Below are 23272 nucleotides of genomic sequence, written 5' to 3'. Positions count from 1 at the left end.
AGTAATGAATTGGTCTAAGACTCTGATTAACGAGGTCAGTCCCATGGCTAATCAATGGGCCGGGATAAATCAAGGCTTAAATAGATTTTAACCCTTCCATGATCACTCCTGCCGCTCAGAGGTTCTTTCGGGGGCCTCTGTCTGTCGCAGGCTGGAAATTCTCCCTCTGTCTTGTGTCTACGAAATTAACTCCCTCTGCAGCCTAGAGGAGGATGCCAGGGTAATCAGGACTGGCACTCAGAAGGCAGTTAATATATCCGCGCTGGGATGGCTGGGCCCCACGTTGCGTATGTCTCCCGCAGAACATTAATGGAATCTTAAACTGGGAGTGCGCACGCACACACGAGAATGTAGACTCTGTCAGCTGGGTCGCCTCAGTCCCGGGCCCACAGGGAGCCAGCCCACCGCACGGAGGTGACCCATAACCTTTAGCCGCTGATACTTCAAGGCAGGAAGTTACCTTTGCAGGGAGCTGGGGGGCAGTGGAAGAAATGCCTCTGAATGACTCCCTAAGGAAGGTAAGATAGGATCTTCTAGAAGTAAAACGTACTTGTGCCAATAGAAGTGATAACCCAAGGACGTTTCCTGATGGAGAGTCTTGTACTTGGTCTTTGATAAGACGGTTGACGCCCCCTGGGCCATGCTAGGGCAGGTTCTATAAGCAGTATCTCTTGTAATAATCGTAACAAGACTAGATCATAATTTTATTTTTGAACAGCGGCCCGACGCCCCCCTCCCCCACTACCTCGCACCTAAACAGCCTCTCCCCCAGGTAGTTGTAATGGAAGAAGACTTTATTATATTTTGAGCCCAACGCATTTACATTCTTGCCCCGGTCTGGTCTTTTGACAGAACTTTTAGATGTTACAGATTCATCAGAAACTTAATTTTTCTTAAGCAAAGTGGTTTTTTTCTTTTTTTCTTTTTTTTTTTTTTCTTAGAGTGTTTGGAATTTGTGGTCTTTAAGTTAGTTGCAAAGTCCAGAAGGGGGGGGGGGGTAAGAGAATAACTACTCTCCCACCACAGACGTCTGTATGCATTGAAACACTTTTGCCTTTAGTATAAGGATTACTTTTGGAGGAGGGGCGGAAAGTGATTGGTAGTTTGATAAATTATATATTGGACATGTAAATTTAAAGATATCCTTTTTTTAGATATTTCGAGTTTAGCTAAGTGAAGCGCTCCCCTAACTAACACATCCTTATTACAGAATCCTCGAAATATTATCCAAGGCGTGTTTTTTGAATGTTGATCTTGACATCTTGCCTGGGACCAAGTACAATATCTTTCCAAGGAAATGCTTAGAAGGCTCCGGGCAGAACCCAGAAACAAATGCCAGACATTAGGGGAAAATTTTTAAAAGTTGGGCTGCCAGAAAACTAATAGCTATTTATAATTAAACATTTCTGTGATTTCACGTCTTCCTTTTTAGCTGCTAAAAGGGAAGCGTATTAGATCATTTTGTTTTACAAACAAATGGCCGGGGCTGGTTTTAAGATAGACACTGGCAGGAGGGTTTCCCCTTTCCGAGTGGGAGTTTTGGGAACTTGTCCTGATGGGATCTAGTCGGTTTGGAGCACTCTTAGGAAATCCTTTATCGTGCGGTGGTTTGGCATCGGTGATGGTTCTTTGCACGTTGCTCTGATGGGGGAGGGAGTCTGATCTGATGGGGGAGGGGGTGGGCAGAGGATCCTCAACTTTTCTTGGAGGGCCCTAGGAGAGCACTGGCTTAGGTGTTAGGGGATTCTCATTCCTGGGACCTTGGTTGTTTCTAGCGCTCTATTCCAGGATTCCATGAATTTGCCAAGTGACATCCAGAAAGGGCCAAAGTCTGATTGTGAAAAGTGTTGACAAGGCTTCGTTTTGTGATGATTCTGCCTAGTAGTCCTGGGGTCCTGCCAAGGTCAAGGGAGGGACTTAAGTTCGACGGGTGGTCCAAGAGAAAACCAGGCGGTATCTCTGGGTTCATTTTATGCGCAACGAGGTGGGGAGGTGGGCAGGGCTGGGGAAAAGGATTCTGGGTAGAGGACATCAGAACCCTTGCAGACGTCTTCACCTGAGAGTTGAGCTGACAGGGGGCGGGGGGCTCTCTTTTCTTTTTCTTTCTGGCCCTGAAACCTTGACTCCCCAGAGATGGGGTCTGACTTCACAGATGAGGGCAGGCTCAAAACTGAGAGCTGACCTTTCATCCTGGAGGAGGAAGGGGTCAAGAAAAGACCATCGGGGCTAATCCTGTTTCCCACCCCGCCCCCCCCCGAGATCTGCCCAGCTCAGAAATGGGAGCAGAAGTCAGCCTTCTGGGGAGATTCTCTAACTGCTTTCTTGTTTTCCTTTTACTTCTCCTCTCTTTTGCGATTTCTTAAAACATTAGATTCTTGTTTTAGGGGCGTTTCTGAGCAGCAGAGAGCTGGCTTTGAGGGAAAGAGGTGAGAACCCCCCAGTATTTGGGGCTGGGAAGTGCAATGAACAGTAAAATGGAGCAAAACTGTTCAGAGCTGGCCGGCAGATGGCACTCGGCTTTTACTGTTGGGAGCCTGGCTTTTCGAAACTCCCCGTGTGCTCTGCCTCAGGCGGGCCTCTGTGACCCCTTCCCTAATCCTCTTTCTCAGGGCCTAGGGATAGTCGTCAAGACTTTTTCAGCTGGACAGTTGGTATCTGAGGGCAAATTCCTGTCACTTTCAACTAGCGGCTCCGGAGACCTGAGCCAAGGGCCGGAAAAAACCACTATCACCGTGACCTCCACATTCCCAGCCCCCGCATGTGCCCTGGTTCTTCTAGGCACGGGCTCTGAGACCTTGGGCAAATGGCTTTATCTTCTGGGTCCCAGTTTTCCTCATCTGAACAATTAGACGTGTGTCCTCCTCACGGCGAAACTTTATTTCTCTTGTATAAAAAGCTTCACTAGAACAGGTATGCTGCCCCCCCCCCCCCACCCCACAAAGTGTCCTTTCCAAAATGGCAGATGGCACAGGAAAGTTTAGGCCAATCCGTTGTCCTTCGGTAAATAACTAGCAACGTCTGGGTACCCATTGCTAGGAGAATCTTTGCAGGAAGCAGAGGTGAGTGGCGTATCTTTCCCACCCCGGTCGAGGGCTAGAGAAGAGATTCGGAGGTGGGCAGAGTCCCTTTTCTAGCAGGGAAACCCAGGGATCCTTCCTGGAGGAGTTCGCGTTTGAGACAGTATAGGAAGATTCAACATTGTCTCTCTTACGAGAGAAGGTGTTGGCTGAGGGTGAATTCCCACTGTTCTTTCAGTCGCCGGGGAGTCACTGGGGTTTTCAGAGCCTCTGAGATTTCAGGGCCAGTTTTAATTTTTTCATTTCAGCCCCTCTCTACTCCTCAGTGCCACAAACCCACAAGGCACCGAGGGCATTCTTATTGACTGAGGCTTTCCTGCCTCGGGATGGGACCCCATCTTCTACTTCAGGATGTGGGGCAGGCCCTGTCTGCCTTCTTCCGGCCAAGATTCCATGGAGGGGAAGCTGGCCCTGACAGCATCTGGGGCCAGGTTTCCTGGTTCCAAAAAGAACAGGCACCCTTTGGCCAGTTCTTTCCGTCCCCCCCCCCCCTTCCCTCCCTGCCCGCAGAGGCTATAAAATCATGAGGTCATCCGTTTGAGAAGGGCCATGCGAGCTTCTCACGCGAAGGCTTACGAAGTCTTGTAATGGGAATTCGTTCCTTTCCAACGAAACTTATCCTCTGCACACGTGCCTGGATACTTTCCCTCACTCTTTTATCGTTGAAAAGTCAAAGGAACTGAACAAAATGTATTAATTTCAGGCGTAAGCTTCCCCCACCCTGCTATTAAAATTCTTCTAAGTTAACAAACTTGGTTCTAACATTCCTGCCTTAAGCCCATAATCTTCTGGGACTTCTTTAAAGCCTTGTTTGCTCAGTTCGCTCCCCACACCTCCCAACTTCTAGCCCTGAACCTTGGCCAGGGCTAGTGACCACGGTCACCCCTGGGGGTGTTACTCCGGATGTTGGGGGTCCTGGGGAACAGGACAGGTGGGCTGCCCCTGTTGGGAAACACCTTTTCTGGGCCGTGAGAGCTCCTCTCCCACCAGAGGTCAGCAAAGAGCTCAGAATGGCTAAGCCCGCTGGCAGGAAGTGGGATCACTTAGAATTCTCTAGATGGAATGTAGGAAGCCCAAACGCAAAAAAGCCCCACCTTTCAGGGATATCTTAGGTTGGGGTCTCATTCTGTCCTGGGTCCCTGGGGGGGATCAGTGTTAACACCGATCCTGCCATTCTTTGCTTTGAGGGGAACAGGGGGCTCTGGTCTGTTCATTTGGTGGGTTTCTTTGCCAGTGTGTGCAGCCCCCCCCCACTACATACACACACAGACACCCCTTTTCCTTATAGGGGACCTCGCCCTCTAGAGCTCAGAGCCTCCCACATGTGACCACGCTGCCCACTTGGGTTGCCCATAGGACTGGGAATCTGCACCCCATACTTTCCCTGGCCCCTTTCCCTTTCTCTTCCAGAGGGTTGTATTTACCGTAAAAATGACATTATAATGTTCCAGGAAATCCCCCTACCCCGCCCTTATCCTGCCATGATTTTACTTTATCTTTATCTCCTGTTCTTCAGCCAAATGTATGGATATTTCTAGAGAGAGTATTAAGCACAGTATACAAACCATTCTGTGTCTGTTCACCCCCCCAACACACACACACACACACACACACACACACACACACACACACACACACACGGATTTCCTCAGATGTTTCCCCACGTTCTCCATTGCGCCTTCCACATCTTCTGCTCGCCTAGTCCTTCTAGTCCTTTCTCTGGGGTGGGAAAAGGGGAAAAGGAATCTGAACTCCCTTCCTTTGTGTTTACTCCTCTGAACTTGTAAAATCCCAGAATGCTTGTGAACTACTCACCAGTTAAAAACCCCACTCCCCTTAGCCTGATCTTTACTGTTGAAAGAGCGAGAGAAAAAAAGAAGGGGCAGAAGGAAGTTAAGGGTCAAATACAGAGACTAAATGACATTTTTTTAAAAAGCGGGAAAGAGAAAAGGCACCTCTCCTAAATTCAGCTCTAAGCCTCAGACAGACGGGGTCCCTGCCCTCTGGGAACTTCTAGTCGAGAAGGGCAGAGAAGGGAAGATCTGATTCCAAGTGCAGGCTGTGCTAGCAGGCAGAGTGGATGGAAGGCGGCCAACCCCCGGGAGTGGCCCGCAGAGCTGAGGGCCTGACCCGGGCCAGGAGTGGGGAGGCGCCATCACTCCCCGTCCCTCTGCACCCCCAGGGTCCCACATTGGTGCCGGGAGCTCACTGAGAGAAACAGGGGCTGGGTGTGTGTGTGTGTGTGTGTGTGTGTGTGTGTGTGTGTGTGTGTACCCGTGTGAGCGGGCCAGGGACAGCGACTCTGACCCTCACCTCCATTGCACACAGTAGGCCCTTTCCGCCTCCCCAGTTTCCTTTCCCCATCCTATGGTGATTGCCCAATTTTTGGATTTTTTTTTTTAAATTAGTAACAAGCCCCTTCTAACACAACCTGATTTTCCAAGCCGTTTTTCACATGCCTACCCCACCCGGTGGCTTGATTTTGCTTTAAGAAATCTGGTGCACGGTGGACCTTTTTGTCCTTCCAAAAAAATCCAGTCTTCACGAGTTCTTTGATTCGATAATTAGTCAAAGCGAAACAAAGCAAATCATAAGTTAAAAGCAAACGCCCTGTACGTTACGTATACGTCTCGGATGTTGAGGAAATCCTTAGAAGTTTACAGGTTGCTGTCCTCGAGAATTTGGCTTCAGCCAGACCGAGTATAGGCATTGTTTTCTTTTTTTTTTTTTCCTTCCTTCCTCCCTTCCTTCCTTTCTTCCCGCCGCCCCCCCCCCTTTGGAAAAACAAGTTTTATTCTCCTGGGTATGTTCATTAGAGAGGGGAGACATTCTATTCAGTAAGGAAGAATGGGGGGAGGAAGGGGGGAGCAGGGCTGTGTGCTACAGGAGACTCACAAGATTGATGGCTCTGTCTGGGGCGGTCAAGAGTGACCACCACACCCAGGTGCCCATCTCTCTGGCCGTACCGAGGAGCAACAGAACTTCAGCTTCCTGGAGTTAGTGGGGAAAATATTCTGTCAGCTGCCTCTCTATCCTGGGCTTTATTCATTAACTCAAGTGAAAAAAAAAAAAAATCAAAGTCTTGTCCTAATCTGTTGTGGCGGGACCCCAGTCTCCTAAGTTTTTGCCTTTTTTTTTTTTTTTTTTAAAGCACAGCCCACGGAGGCAGAAGGCATTTGCTGGGTTGACCTTGCTTGAGTCTGCTCTCAAGGGTTAGCTTCTCTCCATCAGGAAAAGTTCACACTCTTCCCAAGTGCCAAGAGTTAGAAATGTGTTACTAATTGATTTGACCTAAATTTGTATTGCTTTGAGACTTAGCAAATGGTCGATTAGGGGCGGGGGGGGGGGCGGGGTGGGGGACGATTGCTGTTCTAATGGCCAAGAAAAGGGACTCGCCACGAATATGTTTATAAAGTGGGCCTTCTATGACATTTAGGAATTGTTGGGGGGAGAAGGGGGCCGTGGTTGTTCTTCAGAAAAAGAGAAGGGTGGCTGGGAAATGTTTAATGGGAATTGAGCACAAACTGATATGCCTGGTTGGAGAAGATCGTGGTTCCAAATGAAAACAGTTGTCACAAATTAATTTTTCAAATTCTTGACTATTGGCAGATCTGAGGTTTACCTCATAGGCAGATTGTGTCCAACTTGGCAAAGAACATGGAATGTTGCCTGGTTCGTGGGGGCAGATGTACCCATTTTCCCTCGCTGATAAGTTATCTCCTAATTTGAGGGTTAACTTGAATGTTGAAACAGCTTTGTTTCCTTTTTGCCTTTCTAGTAGCATCTCTTAGCTTGCAGTAGCCGAGGGTGTGTCTGCCAAGCCTCTCAGAAGGATGAACTCCTTGCCGGGTCGGTGAGTCTGCCTTAATTTGGGCATTTTCATTCATTCGTTCATTCATTCATTCAGTTGTTCGATACACATGTATTGAGTGCCTAAGGTGTGCCCTTCCCCGTGGGGAAGACAAAGGTATAAGACTGCGGCTCCTTTGATGGTCTTAGAAGCAGAACAAACCCAGGAAGTCTCTCCTGACGAATTAAATGGTGCACAGATAGAACAGTTAAGATCAGATGGAAAGACTCAAAAAACTGACTTCAGAAACCTTCTCCAAGCTGGTTGAGCAAACCTAATCAGGGCTCACGTAAATGATTGCTCCCTGCTAACTAAAACGCAGGGAACCTGCAAGGTCTGCTTGGGTCAAAACAAACAACAGAGTCTCCATGTTGGACAGGCACCACCATTGGGATTTCAGGCTGAGGCTGAAACTTTGTACCCTGGCAGGGATGGAGCCTTCTATAGTGGGTCACAGTGCGGGCCCCATGGGTGATGGGGCATCCTCCCTGGTTCTGAAACAAGGCCTTCCTCCCCAGGTGTAACCAGGGGGCGGCTGGCGTGCTGGGGGGACAGGCTTGCTTTCTCAAGGGCTGCAGAGGCCTGGCTGGGGCTGGTGCAGGGAAATGCCCCTAGTCAGCCTCTCTCTCTTTTCTGCTCTGTCTGGAACCAAGCTGTGCCTTCCAGAATCTTCTAGGACTGAAAACTCTCTTAGGGGATGGGCCCAAAGTCTTTCACCCAACCTTAGAGTCCTCTTTGAGATTCCTCTCTGAGAGCGGGCTGGGAAAAGTGCTCAAGGTGTGCTGCCACAGGTCCTGATGGACAGTGGAGTGCTTCCATTTTAGCTTCTAGGCTGCCCTTTATGTTAGCTCCAGACCTCCATCTTAGGTCCAGGCCTCCATCTTGGACCCTGACTTTGTGCCTCTTCTCTCTGTTCTCTGATGCAGATGGAAATACTCTATAGTCAAGTAGTATAATTAATTCCCAGTCATTGTGGAAGGAAAACACACCTTGAATTCCAGAATTAATTTCCAGCTCTCTTTTAACAAATACCTTTATCTATTCATTACCCTTGGAATAGTGTCTTACCCATAGGCTTCCTGTAATGCTCACCACATACGTGATCTTTCTATAAAGAAAAAAAAAATGTTTTGTTTTGCTTTGCTTTTAATATGTGGGTATCTGCAGATAGAGATGCTTTACTTTAGATCTAAGGCCAGGGAAATGCTTTAGTGAAGACCACCGGACTGAAGGAGCTGACAGATTGGATTTGTTCCATGCGTGCATTTCAGGTTTACAGAATTAAGTTTCAGCCCCCCTACCCCACCCCTGCCCCGCCCGACCTTGTTTGCACCTGGGGGGGGGGGGGCTCACTGAGCCATCAACGCGACCAAAAACTTGTTTTCAGGACATAAACCGAAGCTTGTTTGCCAGATCAGAAAAATCAGTCGCCCAAGTTCCTTTGAAAGCGTCCTTTATTACAAGTGGCCGCCTCCATAAATGAATCAGTTCTGTGCAATTGCTGTCCCACTGCCAGCCTGATGCTACTCTGCTAATCCCGACCGAGCTGTCGGGATACTTGCAAAGCGGCGTCTGTCCTCAGGGAATTGATTGAAAGAGAGGAGGACGCCAAGGCCCAGAGACTTTCAGTGAGCCCCTGATCCTACAGCTGGGACTTGGGCCCTGGTTAGAGAGTCCCCTTTCAGAGAGACCTGAAGCAGGGATGGGTGCCTGTGTTTTGCGTTCTGGGCGCCCTAAGATGAGCCTGCGACAAAGACAAATTTGAGACACGAAGATTTGACCCCAAGCCCCCTTACCTCCCTGCAGGTGGCTGTGTTCGGTTCAGTTAATCCCATTAGCTGGCAAAGGCTTACAGGGCTACCCTTAAGGGAAATTTGCATTTTAATAAAGAGCTCTCTGAGGCCCAAAAAGCAGAGAGCCACATTTTTTTTTTTAATGTTTATTTATTTTTGAGAAAGAGAGAGAGACAGAGCATGAGTGGGGGAGGGGCAGAGAGAGAGGGAGACACAGAATCCGAAGCAGGCTGCAGGCTCCCAGCTGTCAGCACGGAGCCCGACACAGGGCTCGAACTCACGAACCATGAGATCGTGACCTGAGCTGAAGTCAGACACTTAACCGAGCTGAAGTCGGACGATTAACCGACTGAGCCACCCAGGCGCCCCCAGAGAGCCACATTTTTAATGATGGAGCCCCGAAAAGTAGAATTCTAACTGGAGGCATTGGGAAAGGCTAGGGGAGGGGGCTCTTGGACAGTGGGCTTCCCTCCTCACTCCTTGTCCCGGTTGTACCCCCATTCTCCCCAGCCCAGCACCCCCAATGCAGTGGATTCACTGAATTGGCTTTTTCCCCTGTGACCCTCTAGGATTTGGGGGTCCCTCCCCCCCTCCCAGCTCGCCAGGTACAACCACGCGACCTTACTGGTTTCCGCTTGGCAGCTGGGGGGGAGGGTGCACGCGGGGCGGGGGGCATCTGAGTGGCAGTCAGGTCCAGATCGAAGCCTTCAGGTGCCTGACTCATTTCAGCTCAGATCGATAAGAACAAGCCCGTGTTTTTTTCCTCTAGCGTCCACGGCTATGACACACAGAACAGTCAGGAAATAAAAGGCTCGAGTGCTATATGGTTGTTTTCCTTTCTTTAAAAAAGAAGGGGGAGAAAAAATGTCGGGGGTGGCGGGGAAGAGGAGCAAAGAGGCAGGAGGCCAGGCCAGGACAATAACCCGGCTGCCGAACCAGCCTTGTTGCCGAGATGCGACATCAACAGCCCCCCCAGCTGTCCTGCGTTACAGCCTCGGGAAAAACTGGTGCTTAGTGACACTCGGGTTGATTTCACACCTTAGCTTCCAGTTACTCAGAGATGCATTAACAACTAATGATTCAACGGAGGGAGGCCTGGATTGCCATTTTGACTTGCCGGATATTAGCATACCCTCATAGAAACCCGGAAGCCTGCCAGTTAAGCTCCCCAGTGTAACTCAAAAGGGGCCCTTCCAAGATGTGTGATCTTTAGGAAAAGGAAATTAAGCTCATTTTGAAAGCTCCTGACATACGAGTTTCCTTAAAATGAAAGTAGTTGAAGGCTAGGATGAATATTATGATTTCCTCACGTAACACGTATTTGAACATATGTCATGGATTCCAACGGCAGAGCTCAAAGCTACTCAGGGCCGTGGGTTCTCTCTTCTGGCTTCTTTTTCCTTTTTTCTGGTCTTCCTCATTGTTTCTTTCTTTGCCCTCTTTTGTTTTCTCACACGCCGACGCGTGCCCTACCTGAACTGCTCTTTTCGGAAAGTTCTGTGAGGGCCGACGGGATCAGAGTGACATTCTCACAAAATGACATGAGACGCCATTGCCAGGACTTTAGCAAGAGCCCTAAACACTGCAGTGTCCGTGACAGGCAAGGAGTGTCACCCAGCGGCTCAGTGGCGCTCCGCTAGGAGGAGGAGGGCATTTAATTATGCGTGTAAGTTACAGCTTTATTTCAAACACAAACACGCAGGCCGAGGACGGTATTAAATACGCAGTCACGCTTTCCGTGTGAGCGTGAAAGGCATTTGGATTTTATCTTCCCAGATCCAGAACCTATTACCTTCCTCCCAAACAGCTTCCTCCTGCCCCTTAGATAAGTCAACGGGGAGAATCAGCCTCCAAATGCGGCTGGATTGTGCACCCTGACAATGACTGGTAATTAGGGAGCCCGCGTGGATGGGAGCCCAGAGGTAGCCGCGGCCGCCAGTCCTGCCCGTTAAGATGGCTTCACCAGCACCTTGCCGCAGAGAGAGGCCGCTCCAAACATCGATTCTCTCCCCACCCCCCCCCCCCAAGGTTAGGATTCTGCTTCGAACTCTCTGCTTCCAGCTAAAATTTCCATCCCCGAAGGGTCTGATTTCTGGCGGAGAAAGGACCACTTTAGCAAATGAGAGAAGAGAAATGAGGGGGTCATTTCAACTGCGGCAAAAATCAGCCATGCCATTTTCCCTGACAGCACTTTAATTATGATGAAAGAACAAGATGGTTTTTGGTTTTTACAGAGGAGGCTGGGGGCGGGGGGAAGGGAAGGGGCCTCTGGAAGAGGTGCCGGCTGCAGAGCCTGTCACCCAGTGATGGATGCTCCGGGAGGGGGAGCGCCCCCCTGCCCTTGGCCCCCCGGGCCCCTCCCCAGCCCCCCGGTCACGCCTTGCTGTGAAGTGTGAAGAGGAAGGGCCCACAGGACAGAGTTCAGCAAGCTGCTGGGGGGTGGCCTCTGCCTTCCCTTCCATGCGGGTGAGCTGTGACTTTCACCCCGAGGAGCCTGTCTTCTCCACCGGCTTTGAAAGCCGGGGAGGGATTTTGAGCGGTCACACACCCCATTGTTGAAAATAATGTTTTTCTTTAAAGTCAGGTGCGTGACTCGGATGGACGAGCAAGGGCCTTGGCGCCGCAGGGAGGGCCGGGGACCGATGCTCTCTGATGGGCAGAGAGGCCGTGTTTTGGAGTGAGGAGAGAGTTAGCAAAGCAGGTGTTGGCCTTCATTTGGCTCAGGCAAGAATCAGGGAAGGAGCCCCGTTTCCCCCCCCCCCCCACCCTCCTGGGCTTGTCTGTAATCCCCGCCCTGACCTTAGGCATTGAGCCCATAGGGAGCCCCCCCGCCAGTGGGTTGCTGCACCCCCGGAAGGTGGCCCTGGGACTCCAGTCTGGCAGCGTTTGGAGAGAAACAAAAGTGAAAAGGAGACTCTCTCAGCTGCATACGGCCTCGGCTCCTGTGAATGAGGACGTAGGCTAGAGGAGAGCAAAACACATCCAGGTTAGCTGCGGGGTCCCCAGGGATGAAGAGAAAACAGACCCGGAAGGTGCATGATTTCCTGCCACCTTTCACCTCCCTCCTCCCTTTTAGGGCTCTTTCATGCCCTGCAACGCACACAGCAGACAGCTTCCTGAGCCTCCAGCACAGAATCACACAGAACAGGAGAGATGATTTGAACCTGCTCATCTAGGCTGCTTTTGTGTAACTGAATTACACAGTCTCTGCTCAAAGTGATGTCGCTGCCGAAAGCGCCCCTCGGCCTTGAATTAAACACCGATGGGCATTATTTCCCTCCCAGGAGGCACCCTCTGCGGTGACGTCCCCCAAACAATTTGCGATTTTTCTGGGCTCCTTATCCCCCTCACTAAAAACTGGCATGCTGCTGGAGACACTTCCGATGTTGACGATTATTAACGGGCAGCAGATAATGAAACAGCGCGGACTTAGGGCTTTGTGGTGGATGAATTATGGACATTTACAAGTAACCCCACTTTATTTCTTGCACTTAACAAGAGGATTAACAAGCGAAATGCAACATGTGCAGAATCTTAGAGGAGGGGCCAGCGGTCTGGAAATGGTGAGGCGGTACTGCAGGCTGGGCTGAGATGCCTCCTTCCCCTTAGAACAAGCGCAGTCTCCCCAAGCCGAGATGCAAATCCTTGCTCTAGCTAGACACGCGGCGGTTCTGCCCGCTGCAGAGATGGATCGTGGAGGCGCCATGATCCCGCTGATTTCAATGGGCCAGTTGAGGGGAGAACATTAGAAAAATATGCTGAAACCCATTCCCCTCCCTTTTTTGCTTGGAAAATAATATTACGAGCCGGCAGTTTCGTCTGCAAGGAGAAACATTTCAGGACAGCATCTTGACTTACAAACCTTGGGGTAGTTTGATATTTTATTTTATGGCTTGGAGGAGAAAAAGAAACCAGATAAGATACAGAAGCTGTCGGGGGGGGGGGGGGGGGGGGCGGTCCAGGCTAGCCCACTGTAGGAGACTGTGCCTTTCCAACGTCAGAAGAGAGACAGAGTGAGGATTTCATCCCCTCTTTGAAAGAAATGGGCCCTTCGGAAAAGGAAAACATCCCATTCTTTTGAGAAACACAGTGAAGTGATCGGTTAATGTCAAGCCATGGTGGTCATAATCCTATCTGGAGAATTGGTCTCGTTTTTCACGTCAGAATTAATATTGGTTGGGATTAGATGGCTTCTTAATTTAGACCATTTACATTTTATACAGTGCTAAAAAGGAGGGCTCGAGCCACTTTCTGGCCACAGCAACACCAAATAAACAGGAACAATGTAAGCCTTAAAAACATCCATTCTTTCTGCTATGGCTTTGTTCTGGCAAATTCTGAGTCACTCACCACAATCTGAAAACTCGGATTTTCATTGCTAGGAAAATGGAACGCCTTCCACCATCCTATGACTTCTTATTGCCCCCAAATGTCTCTTCTGGTGCCCTTCTTGACTTTTGAGTTTTTGTCTTCTTCACACTGAAGCGTCCAAAGGATTTGGTCAAAAATGGAATTGTGAAAAGGCATCTGGTTGTTTCGTCTACAGACAGCCAGTTTGCCTGAATATTTCAGGGGAACAGCTCATCCAACCACCTACCCTGACTTCACCCCAACACAGCCCAAATGCCGTAGATCAACTTATTTTTTGGAACCAGAGGGAAGAGACCGAGTAGAAGCGAGGCTGCGCTCTGAGGGACGAGGAAGACAGGGCATGAACAAGGTGTCGGAGGGTCCTGCTTTCTCTGCCGTGGCCATCTGAAGTCTGCAGAGGGACGCTGGGGGTGCAGTGGCAAGCCGGTCCTTACAGCCCGGCTCGGGGAGGCAGGCTGGTGCAAGAGACATCTTTATGACTTGGCTCTCGGCAACATCATCATCGAGGTCAAGATTTGTCTGGTGCCTGCAGCCATCTTAGAATTTAGAGGAAGCTGAAGTCACGCCTGCCCTTGTTTTGCCTTAGGTTACAACCAGCTCAGTCCCACCAGGAAAAAAAAAAAAAAATAATAAGGATGAGAAATGTAGCTTTTATGGAAAAAGAAAAAAATGTCCATGATTCAGTTTCTCAAAAAAGCTGACACCCCCCCCTCCTTTTATCTCACGGTCCCCCAAACCAGAACAAGTTCATCAATCTTCTCTCCTTTTCTTTCTTTCTCCTGTGGATAGCAAATTTAGACTCTCCAGGCTACGTTGTGGTTTTTTTTTTCTCTCCCCCGGATCTTTCAATGCGGTAAACAGCCAGGCAGGTGGAGGAGGAAGGGGATGAGGAGAGGCAGGGGAAGGGTACCGGCTGCCTTGTCACACCTCCCTTGTGTGCTGCAGCCTTGTGGATTTCATTTCTATTTGCAGACAGCTCAGCCCAGAGCGGAGCATTGCTATTACCCCCAGATACTGTCTCTAACCCGTCTTTCTTCCTTTCCCTCCGGGGTGCGCGCAGGACAGAGCCCAGATGTGCTCAAACCCCCAGAACCACCCAGCCTTGATCCTTTATTTTTATGTCAGAGTTACAGAACCTTGAAAATGTGTTTTCAGCAGTTTACCACATACCGCGAATTTCAGGAGAAAAAGGTCAAAAATTGATGACTTAGATTTATTAGTAGCCCCATTAGGCAGACCTCAGAATTCTAATAATGGGTGTTTGCCGGACAAATCAATGTCACGTTTCTGAAAGGAAGAGAATGACAGCTGGGTGATTTCACAGAATTACCAGGTATTGGAAGGAAGGTTAAGCAAGGGTTCAATTACGATAAATGAGAGTGATTTTTCTCGTTTGTTTCCCTGGGGTTTGCGTGCCGCTATAGCTTTCAAAAATTTTTTCATTTGCAAGACGTGCTGTTTGGCTCTACATGTTTTAGAAGCGACGCGTGTTTTCTCTCCCCAAATCTCCTGCCTTTGGCATCCATTTTAGAGACGAGGTTTTTTGCGGCAGGCTTCCCTCCTTTGGTCCTTTTTCCTCTTTCTTTTTACCGAGTCCCCTCTCTGCATTCTGTACCGTCAGTAAATCTCGCAGATAACGTGGTGACGTTACGCCAGGTTGAGGAAAACACGTTTATTGAACACATTTAAGAACGTGTAAGGTAAAGGGAATACACAGGTATTTTATATCTAAGATTCCAACATTAAGTGTCCTTGGGGATCACGTCAGTCAGTCAACAATTTGGTTTTCCCACGTTTTGCATTCAGCCAGCTCATTGAAATGATGTGTTTAGAGTGCTTGCTGACCTAATTAATAGCAAACCATCTAAGAGACTCTCTTTTAAGGCGGAGGATGATTTTCAGTTACCCTGCTCTGGGGCGCCCCCCTGAGGCACTGGGTTAATAACATCATAGTAGGAATTGGGGGTCAGTTAGGTTTTCCTAGACTTTTAGTGGCTGTGAGTAAACGAAGTGTCCATTTAACTTGCGGATTAGAGGTCTTTGGGTCCCAACTAAGTTTTATATCAGCTTCCTTGGAAAGGTTCTTTCACGGCTCTGCTCTGTGGGATCCAGCTCTGGGGAGCCAATTATGAAGGGAATCCCGGTGCTCACGAGGCAGAGATTACCTGTGAAGGGTAGGAAGCAAAAAAGCCTGACGCTGCTTTCAGCCGCTTGACACCTTCCACCATCTTCTTAGAAGCAGCGTTACTAGAACCAGTCTCCACAGTGGCAGCATCTGGAGCTGGTCCCCTACCATCAGCCCCATCTTGCCAAGAGACAGGGGCCCAGTGCACACGGGGGACGGACCAAGGAAAGCCTTGTGAAGGATCCATGTCGGCTCGACAAAAAGCCTGGCCGCCTGCCTTCCCTCTGTAGACCGGGACACCCCGTGGGAGTAGTCAACTGTGCCCAGGCCAGACTGACATTCCAGAGTGGCCCTCTAACCAGCATGCTGACATCAGCCCAGAACGCCCAAGGTTTGGTCTGGAGCCTTACTTGGCTTCCTCCACTGCTGCCAAGTTCCCATGAAAATCCGCTGCCTTCGCAGGTGACCGCTGGCTTCTCACCCCAGAGGGGACCCACGGACTCCGTGGAGCCGATGCCCCGCGGCCCCCACCCCCAAGGTGTTTGCGTCTCGTACACGTGAAGGGCTAGTTTTCTAGAGATTTCATCTCTTGGCGTTAGGTCACTGCAACCCTGGGGTAAAAATAGGTATAATTAGTATGTTGCAGATTAGACTCCGTGTTTCTAGCTTGGTGCCACTTCCTCTAATAATACCAATTTTGGTGACACGTCTCCTAGAATCCCGGGCTCGCTTCGGTTGCTAAAACCCTCCAAGAGGCGGTTATAGAGACAGACCTGTTTGCTTGAAAACCTGGAAGGGTTTGGTCCTGATCAGTTCTCTCGGCTCCCACCTTGTCTTTCCCCGGATTTTCTTGTTTTATGTTCAGGGAGCAATGCCTCCATTTTCTGCGCGCCACCCCCCCGCCACCCCGAGGCTGGCGTTTTTGTTGATGGCTGAGCACACATGGTCTTCTGTGTCTGTGGCGAAAGGCACTTTCCTGGCTGGCTCCAGAGTCCCCTACCAATTAATCGGTGGGGAAAATCTGAGTGGGGCACCACTTCAGCCAAGCTGGGCATTCATTAAGTACACCTGTCACTCGAGCCGGTGTCCAAAATCCAGCCCTGCGGGGCACAGCTGTGGCATTATTTCAGCCTGAGCAATTCAGTATTTAATGTTCCTTAGAAAAATAAATCATTCCAAGCTGCTACTGTTCACCTATTAACCCTTAGGGGATTTCAGAGCCCGGGCGGGGGGGGGGGGGGGGTGCGGTCTAACCCATAGCTCCCTTGGCTTTGCAGGGATAGCTCGTCCTTCCCAATGCTGGCTTGTACAAGACGCTTCCCACTTAGGGGAGAACAGGGGCAGTGCAACCCGCATCCTCTCCCTGTGCTGCAGCCACCGCCTTCCCCCGGGGCGGGGAGGGGGGGGAGAAGTTAGACTTTCATTTCATCGATGTCTTTACCTGCATAGTACAGGTATTGCTTTCTCCAGGTGGCCAACTTCCTTTCTTTCCGCGGTCGCTTCCATTAGCCTGCCATCGTTGGCAAGTCATAATTTACAATTGAGGAAGTGGGGGGGGGGGGGAGTTCATCAATAATCCGATCTTCTCATTTTATGTAAATGGACCCCCAAAGCAGTTTGTCCTCCCGATCGCTGGGCCCTTCTGTCACCTGGGTCTTAATAAATGAACCGGCCATCTGCAATTAATCCACGCGGTACAAGTCGTGAAAGCTGAGTTGTGCGCCTCCTGAAAGAAATGGGCTGTATTTAGGTTTTAAGGCAATCCTGCTTTGTGTTCTTTGTAAAGTCAGCGACATTCTTTCAATTTTTTCAGTGTAATTAGCACAAAAGGGGCCCGTAATCTGAGAAGGTAGTAGGGACTCAGGCAACGGAGAGGCAGGAATGTTCAAGAAAGCTGCCCAGCAGCTTTTACAGCCCGGGTGGCGTGCAGAGACCCCCCGAGACGCGGCTGCGGGTAGAACTGAGGTCTGGAGCTCGTGGAAACCTCTCCTTTTCATCTGATGCCCAGACAGGGGGCAAATGGCCGATGCTTTGGCCAAACGGTTTTCTCCTCCTAACTTGCAGTGGTCGGCAAAGACCTGGGGAAGCCACCGTGCCAATAGGGCTGTGCTGCTGTTGAGCGGGCTCCCGCCAGGCCGGCGGGGCGCGGTGCACCCCTGCAGACCCCAGCACCCGAGGGAGGGTGTCGGGGGGGGGGTGGTGGTGCAGCCTGGGCATCTCACCAAATGGTGGCTGAATGGAGACTGGGGGGGAGGGGAGGGGGGCGGCCGGGAGGAGAGCTGGGGCTTGCTTGGAGCCTCAGTGCAGAGCAGAAGGCCGCCTTCCCCGTCTGGGAGCCAGGCTGTTTGTTCCCCCTCAAAATAAAAACCCGGGCAGATAGGTGGACCTGAAGTATAATTACACATTTTTTCTAATTCAGTCTCAACGTGTGTGGGCAAACACAAGAAGATGAAAAGATAGACCCATTCCTAGATGAAGTAGACACGTGACTAATTATGTGCCATTAATTGCTTAATTCAGGGTTTACCAACAGCAGGTAGAAGTGAGCCTCGGGAGGGGTTCCAGCGGGGAAGGCCAGCGCCCAGGCCTGGCCGGAACCTCGGGCATCTGAAACACAGGCTGGTCAGTAGTTGCAAGGCTGTTTGAAAGGGGTCGCCGACGTTCGGTGGGTAGGTCGATCAAGTAAAACCCGAGATGGAAAACTCGTATCTCGAAGTCGTTGCATCGGTACGTAGGTAAAGCCAAAGCAGCATTTAATGAAAGGAAACTTATTACCCGGTGAAGCCAGAGCGTTTGACTGTCTAAACTCTTAATCATAGGGGGCCAAATTTGAAGAATTGAACGTGATGGCAAAAACCTAAAATCTTTAAAATCTGAGGAGGTCTTATTAGGATGCCACTCTATCGATTGGGCCAACTGGCTTTTTGTTTCTTCCTGTCGATACTTGTTCAGTAAGATGTTGGATCAAAATGTCACTTAAATAAGGCACTCGAAAATGAAAACAGAAGTTAGCCGGCCCTCCTTCCATCACTCCCCATCCTGGATGAGGCTCCATCCTCATGGCCAACGCAAAAGCTCTAAGCCACAGGCGTTGCCATTACCTTGGCCCTCAAGAAAAGATTTCCCCCCGCGGGGAGTTAAAAATATTTTAAGTTTAGGGGAATTAATTTTCCTGCTCTCAAGCAGTTAACACTTGTACAGCTCTTTTTTTTTTTTCTTTAAACCCAGTAACAAACTCCAGTCAGTGGATCCATGGGTCTCTGTTTGATGTCATTGTGCCCCAAGTCCAAAGCGTGTCCCTCTAGAATCTTCAGTCAAGGCTACCATGGGTATCATTTTATTTAGATATAAGTTTAAAATCTTTTTTAATGTTTATTTATTTGAGAGAGAGAGAGTGAGAACGAGTGGGGGAGGGGCAGAGAAAGAGGGAGACACAGAGTCCAAAGCAGGCTCCAGGCTCGGGGCTGTCAGCACAGAGCCCGACGCAGGGCTTGAACCCACCAACAGTGAGATCATGACCTGAGCTGAAGTCCGGTGCTTAACCGACTGAGCCACCCAGGAGCCCCCTAGATTTAAGTTTTAAAAGGAACAGAGGAGGGGGGGCGTCCTCTGATTTGAGCTCAGGTCATATCTCGCAGTTCGCGGGATCAAGTCCCATGTGGTGCTCCGTGGCTCACTGTCTGCCTCTCCCTTGCTCATGCTTGATCTCTCTCTCTCTCTCTCTCTCTCTCTCAAAATAAATAAATAAACTTAAAAAAATAAAATGAAAGGAACAGAGTAAAGCATATAGTCTCCTTTTGACCGGTTCCGCCTTTTAAGGTCGGTGGTGGCTTTGTTAAAAGTCTACTCCCAACCACTCTGGGACTCTTGGGGATGTTGGGAGGAAGGCACTAACAGCCTTGGCGACTGGGCATCCGTGGAGACCAGAAAGCTCCCCTCATAAATGGGGCCCACTCATCAAGAGTCCAAAAAGTTCCATGAAGGTGCAGAAAATCCCAGGTGCCTTCACAGTTGTGCACCGTGGTCTACCAAAGGTGCTTGAATGGCGTCTTAACGCACTGGCTCGAGGAACTGGGTCCAAACACTTTGGCCAAGGTGCTCCCCACAGTCCGTTTGGATTAGCTGTGTTTTACATTTGAAACAGATCGTTTTGGAATTAGTCAACGGAAACTAAAGAGGGAAAGTTCATGTGGCAGGTAGTTAATTCTTTGACTTCGAATCTTCTGAGATGAAGTTTTACTAACTGGAACGTCATGTGTCATCTAGAACGCAAGTTGAGAAGTACACTGTGATTGAAGTCACTAACTAGGGAATATGACAAGAAAAAAATGCCCTGGGTCATCGCTAGGTTAGATTTTAAGAACTTTGTGGCCATAAGCGATAGAACCTCTTTAGCAGGGATTCCCTGGGTCTTGTGCGGCACTTTCAACATCTGTACGGCACAGGCTTCACGTCACATCCATTTGCAAATTTCGTTCTACTTAAATAAAGCGCAGAAGGTGCCTTAAAGACCGAAAACACTGTGTGGAGGCATTAAATGCTATTAAAATCTTATAGCTGAGGTTTCTGTTTCAGTGGAAACCTATTTATTGTTTCCTAGGCTATTAAAATATTATTATATTTTCTCTGGGCTCTTTCCATGACCCCAGCTGACGAAAGGCCAAGAACACCCTTGTCCAAAAACTGAATTACATCATTAAGTGTAACAATATTTTCACGATTCCGAGCTGTAGTGAGTCTGTTGCTTCTAAAAGCAGACAAGGCATTCTTGCTCAGACAGGAAAATGTAAAAGAGGAACACATCCATCCGTAAATACGGAGCTTACAAGACCACAAAACTCAAACTCGGACACGTGAATTCGCCGTCAAATGTGGCGTTGGAAGGACCTGTCGCTAGGCCGTCGCTCTGGGTAGCATGTGACAGCGTCTGTCTCACCCAGTTGTATCATTAGGAGACCTCGTGTTTTAGGTTAAGGGTGCGTCATCCCAATTTGCTGGCTTTGGAAGGAAGCAGGTCACCTGAGCCAGGGACCTGTGCCCTCCCTGGACGTTTGATGCCCGGGACATTCTGGCCCTTTGCTCCTCTCTGGAGCCTGAAGTTTCCACAACCTCCATCTCTCCCTGAGCCAAATGAGAGGCCCCCTCCATTAAAACAAAACAAAACAAAACAAAACTCTAGTCTGAGCTGTTCCAAGAATTATGCTAATGGATGGCTTGTACTTTCAAAGCGTAAACCAGGTCCTTAAAATGGCAGCGACCTATTAGAATAAATTACTAATTCATATGAAAAGGTCATGCATGGTGGCCTCCAAATGTGAAAGCCCTTTTTAAAAATTAAAACTTTTAAGGCCAGGGGTAGGTCAAATGCGAGACGGAAAACTATAGCCGGTGTCAGCTCACCACACCAATTAAGTAAAATCTCGTCTTTCCGTTTGTGTTGGGTGAAAACAGAAAGCCGGACAGACCACAACGAGCTTGTGTTTCAGGGCGCTCGGTGCCATTTGCTTACCTGTAAACCCTTGATTCCACCTGCTGTCATTTATTTACAAAGTAAATGCCTTGTGTGTCCGCCAGTGGCCACAACGCCATATAGGTGAAGCCTATGCCGAAACAAAACAGAAACCCCTGGAGGGTGGCCTGCTGGGTTAGAAGTCGAAGTGAGTGAAGCCCTGACCTTGCTGGATACGTTTCTGGGACAATAGCCCCCATTGTGCCTTTGCCTGGAATATGTGTCTGTGTGTGACATGGGACAGCTTCACCCCTTTCAGAGTTCAGGTGTGATGTTTATCGAGAAGGGGGGAGACGGTAACCCAGCTCCAGGATTTCCAAATAAGAAGACTCAGCAGTAGAGTCACCCCAGTGATGTGTAGCTATTGGCAGAAGTATGGAGGCCGTCTGTATTGGTTACCCTTTAGCTTGTTCCTCTTAAATACAGTGTATTTGTGTTTTGCCACATCAGAAGCAGGAAGGAAGATGCTTTTGAACAAATGGAGCGTATCAGAAACTTCTGGCCTGTTCCTCCTCCTTATCCGTCTTTGCCAGTTTTCAAAAATGACGATCAGTTCGTCAAATTCAATCAAGAAGTTTTTATTGAATAGGGGAAGATAACCAGTCGTTTCGGGGCTAGTCGGTGAATGATTGTGAGTGAGCCGTGACCCCTTCAAAAAGCCGCGGAATCCTTGCCCGTGAGGCCTTCCCGTCCAAGCGGCCTCTAGGCGCATTTGGGTCTATCCCTTTACCATCTTCATCCACTTGGGTTTAGGGGAAAAGCATTAACCTCCAACATACCTCTTTGGACCTCTTTTCAGAAGAAGGTGCATTTTGGGGTGGAAGGGAGGCCAGGCCGCAGCCGGAAGTGTCATGGGAGACGTGGCTCCGTCTGCGTGCGTGGGCGGTGGGAAGGCGCGCTCAGCAGTTCGCGGAGGTTGGAGAAGGTCGGAGGCCCTCGGAGGCCTAGCAGCTGCAGGTTTTGAGGGTCCGGAGCGTCTTTTGCTTCCTGTTCTTCGTGCCCAGGGTCTTTAGCGACTTTGCGTTGCCCTCCGTTGTCTTTCAGAGCCATAAAAAAAAAAAGGGGAGGGGGGGGGCCTTGTAGAGCAGGGATAGAGATGTTACCTGACGGGGCCAAGAGAAATAATAGGTAACCTCTCTTTCTCTCCGCGTCTTCTTACTTTTCGGCAAAGGGGGATTTCAGTAGTTCAGTTGAATGGTTAACAGTGTCCTTCTGCTTTTAAAGAAAACTTAGAATGTTACAGACAGTGTACTCAAGGCCTCTGGAAGGATCCACAGCCCCCACCCCTCCCGGTACCCCTAGGTATGGTAAGCGTGTTTCCGTTTACAGGTGGGCTTCCTTCCTTCCTTTTTCCCTAGCCACCCCACGCTTTCCTGACTGTTGAGAAAGTGAGATAAGGCCAAAAGTAAGGGAGACAGTTTCATCACCACTTTGCCCGTCTGGGTTTCCTGGCAGGTAGGCCGGCCACGCACCCAAGGCAGTCGCCGAGTCTTATTAGCCTTATCACCTGGGCGCCAGGTGGGCCACATGGCCCGACCACCTGTTGAATGGATGAATGAATGAATGAAAGAATGAACTGTACCCAAGCAGACACCCGTGTGGCAGCAAGTGACTCATCCGGGGTCCCAGGAAAAGTGAGCGACGGCTCTGAGGAACTTTAGCGTCGCTGCCCTGAACCCCAGTGCGCTCCTACCACGTCCTGGGGTGGGGACACTTGAGAGTTTTCCAACAAATTCGTGGTCAATAAACTACTTCTCCGTCTGTTGCAGGGACTCCCCCGCAGTGCCCGGGCCGGGCCGCGGGCCTCCAGGACACCCCTCGGCCCTCCACCCCTCCGGCCTGGGAGGACGCCGCCGCGCACCAACTCTGCGGCCTCCGGCCACCGCCGCTCAGGCTCTCGCGCGCTCGTCGCCGGCGCGCCGCCCGCCTCCTGCTCCTTGGCGGTAGGGCTGGCTTTGCGCTCGCACAGCGCCTCTCACCGCAAGAGCGAAACCCTTTCCAGGCGTCGCGATTAATTAGTCTTGCCGACACCTAGCTCCACGGGCACGCGCCGCCGGGGAAGGGAGGGGTGGGGTGGCGGTCCCCGCGCGCGCTAACCGGGAAACTGGAGGTAAGGAGGCGCGCAACAGGGGTAAGCGCCGCCGTCGCACACTTTGTACGCCGCCCAGGGCTACACCACTCACCGAAAATTGGGAGGCAGGTCTGGGAGGCGGGGTCCGGCGCCCACCGCCTTGGGCGGCCCCGCGCCCCGCGCCGCCGCGCCCCCCGCGCCCCCCGCCCACACCCGCACCACCCGCACGGTGGCCCGCACCCCCTGGGTGCGCGGCGGCCCGTTTGGGCGCGTCCCCGGCGGGCCGATTTTTCGGCTTCCCCTTCGCTTTATAGGGGCCGCCGCTGTGGGTCCGTCCTCTGAAGAGGCTGGGGCGTCATCGGGCTGGTTAGGAGCGCCGGTCTTCGGCGGGGACACTCAGTCGCGTCGGCACCGCGGAGCGGGCTGCGTCAGGTGGCTGGCCCGGCGCGGCGCTCGCCCGCCCGCTCGCTCGCTCG

General features: G+C 50.5%; 2 protein-coding genes and 1 long non-coding RNA gene across 7 annotated transcripts in view; 2 read left to right on the top strand and 1 right to left on the bottom strand.

Annotated features, from left to right (window-relative positions):
- LOC101098453 (guanine nucleotide-binding protein G(s) subunit alpha) overlaps positions 1-23272 on the top strand; it is a 54452-nt gene that overhangs the window by 10064 nt on the left and 21116 nt on the right. The gene's annotated exons all lie outside the window — the stretch shown is intronic.
- Positions 1-23272, top strand: part of LOC102900772 (neuroendocrine secretory protein 55) — a 61606-nt gene that overhangs the window by 24239 nt on the left and 14095 nt on the right. The gene's annotated exons all lie outside the window — the stretch shown is intronic.
- Positions 14291-22931, bottom strand: LOC109497888. The gene is made up of 3 exons (XR_002154307.3): positions 20726-22931; positions 16658-16942; positions 14291-15827 (listed from the first exon to the last, which is right to left on the bottom strand). It is a non-coding gene; the product is annotated as an uncharacterized LOC109497888 (long non-coding RNA).

The sequence above is a fragment of the Felis catus genome, chromosome A3, assembly GCF_018350175.1.
Source record: "Felis catus isolate Fca126 chromosome A3, F.catus_Fca126_mat1.0, whole genome shotgun sequence".
NCBI classification, from domain to species: Eukaryota; Metazoa; Chordata; class Mammalia; order Carnivora; family Felidae; genus Felis; species Felis catus.
The sequence above is the reverse complement of the archived record's forward strand: the minus strand, read 5'-3'. Positions and strand labels throughout refer to the sequence as shown.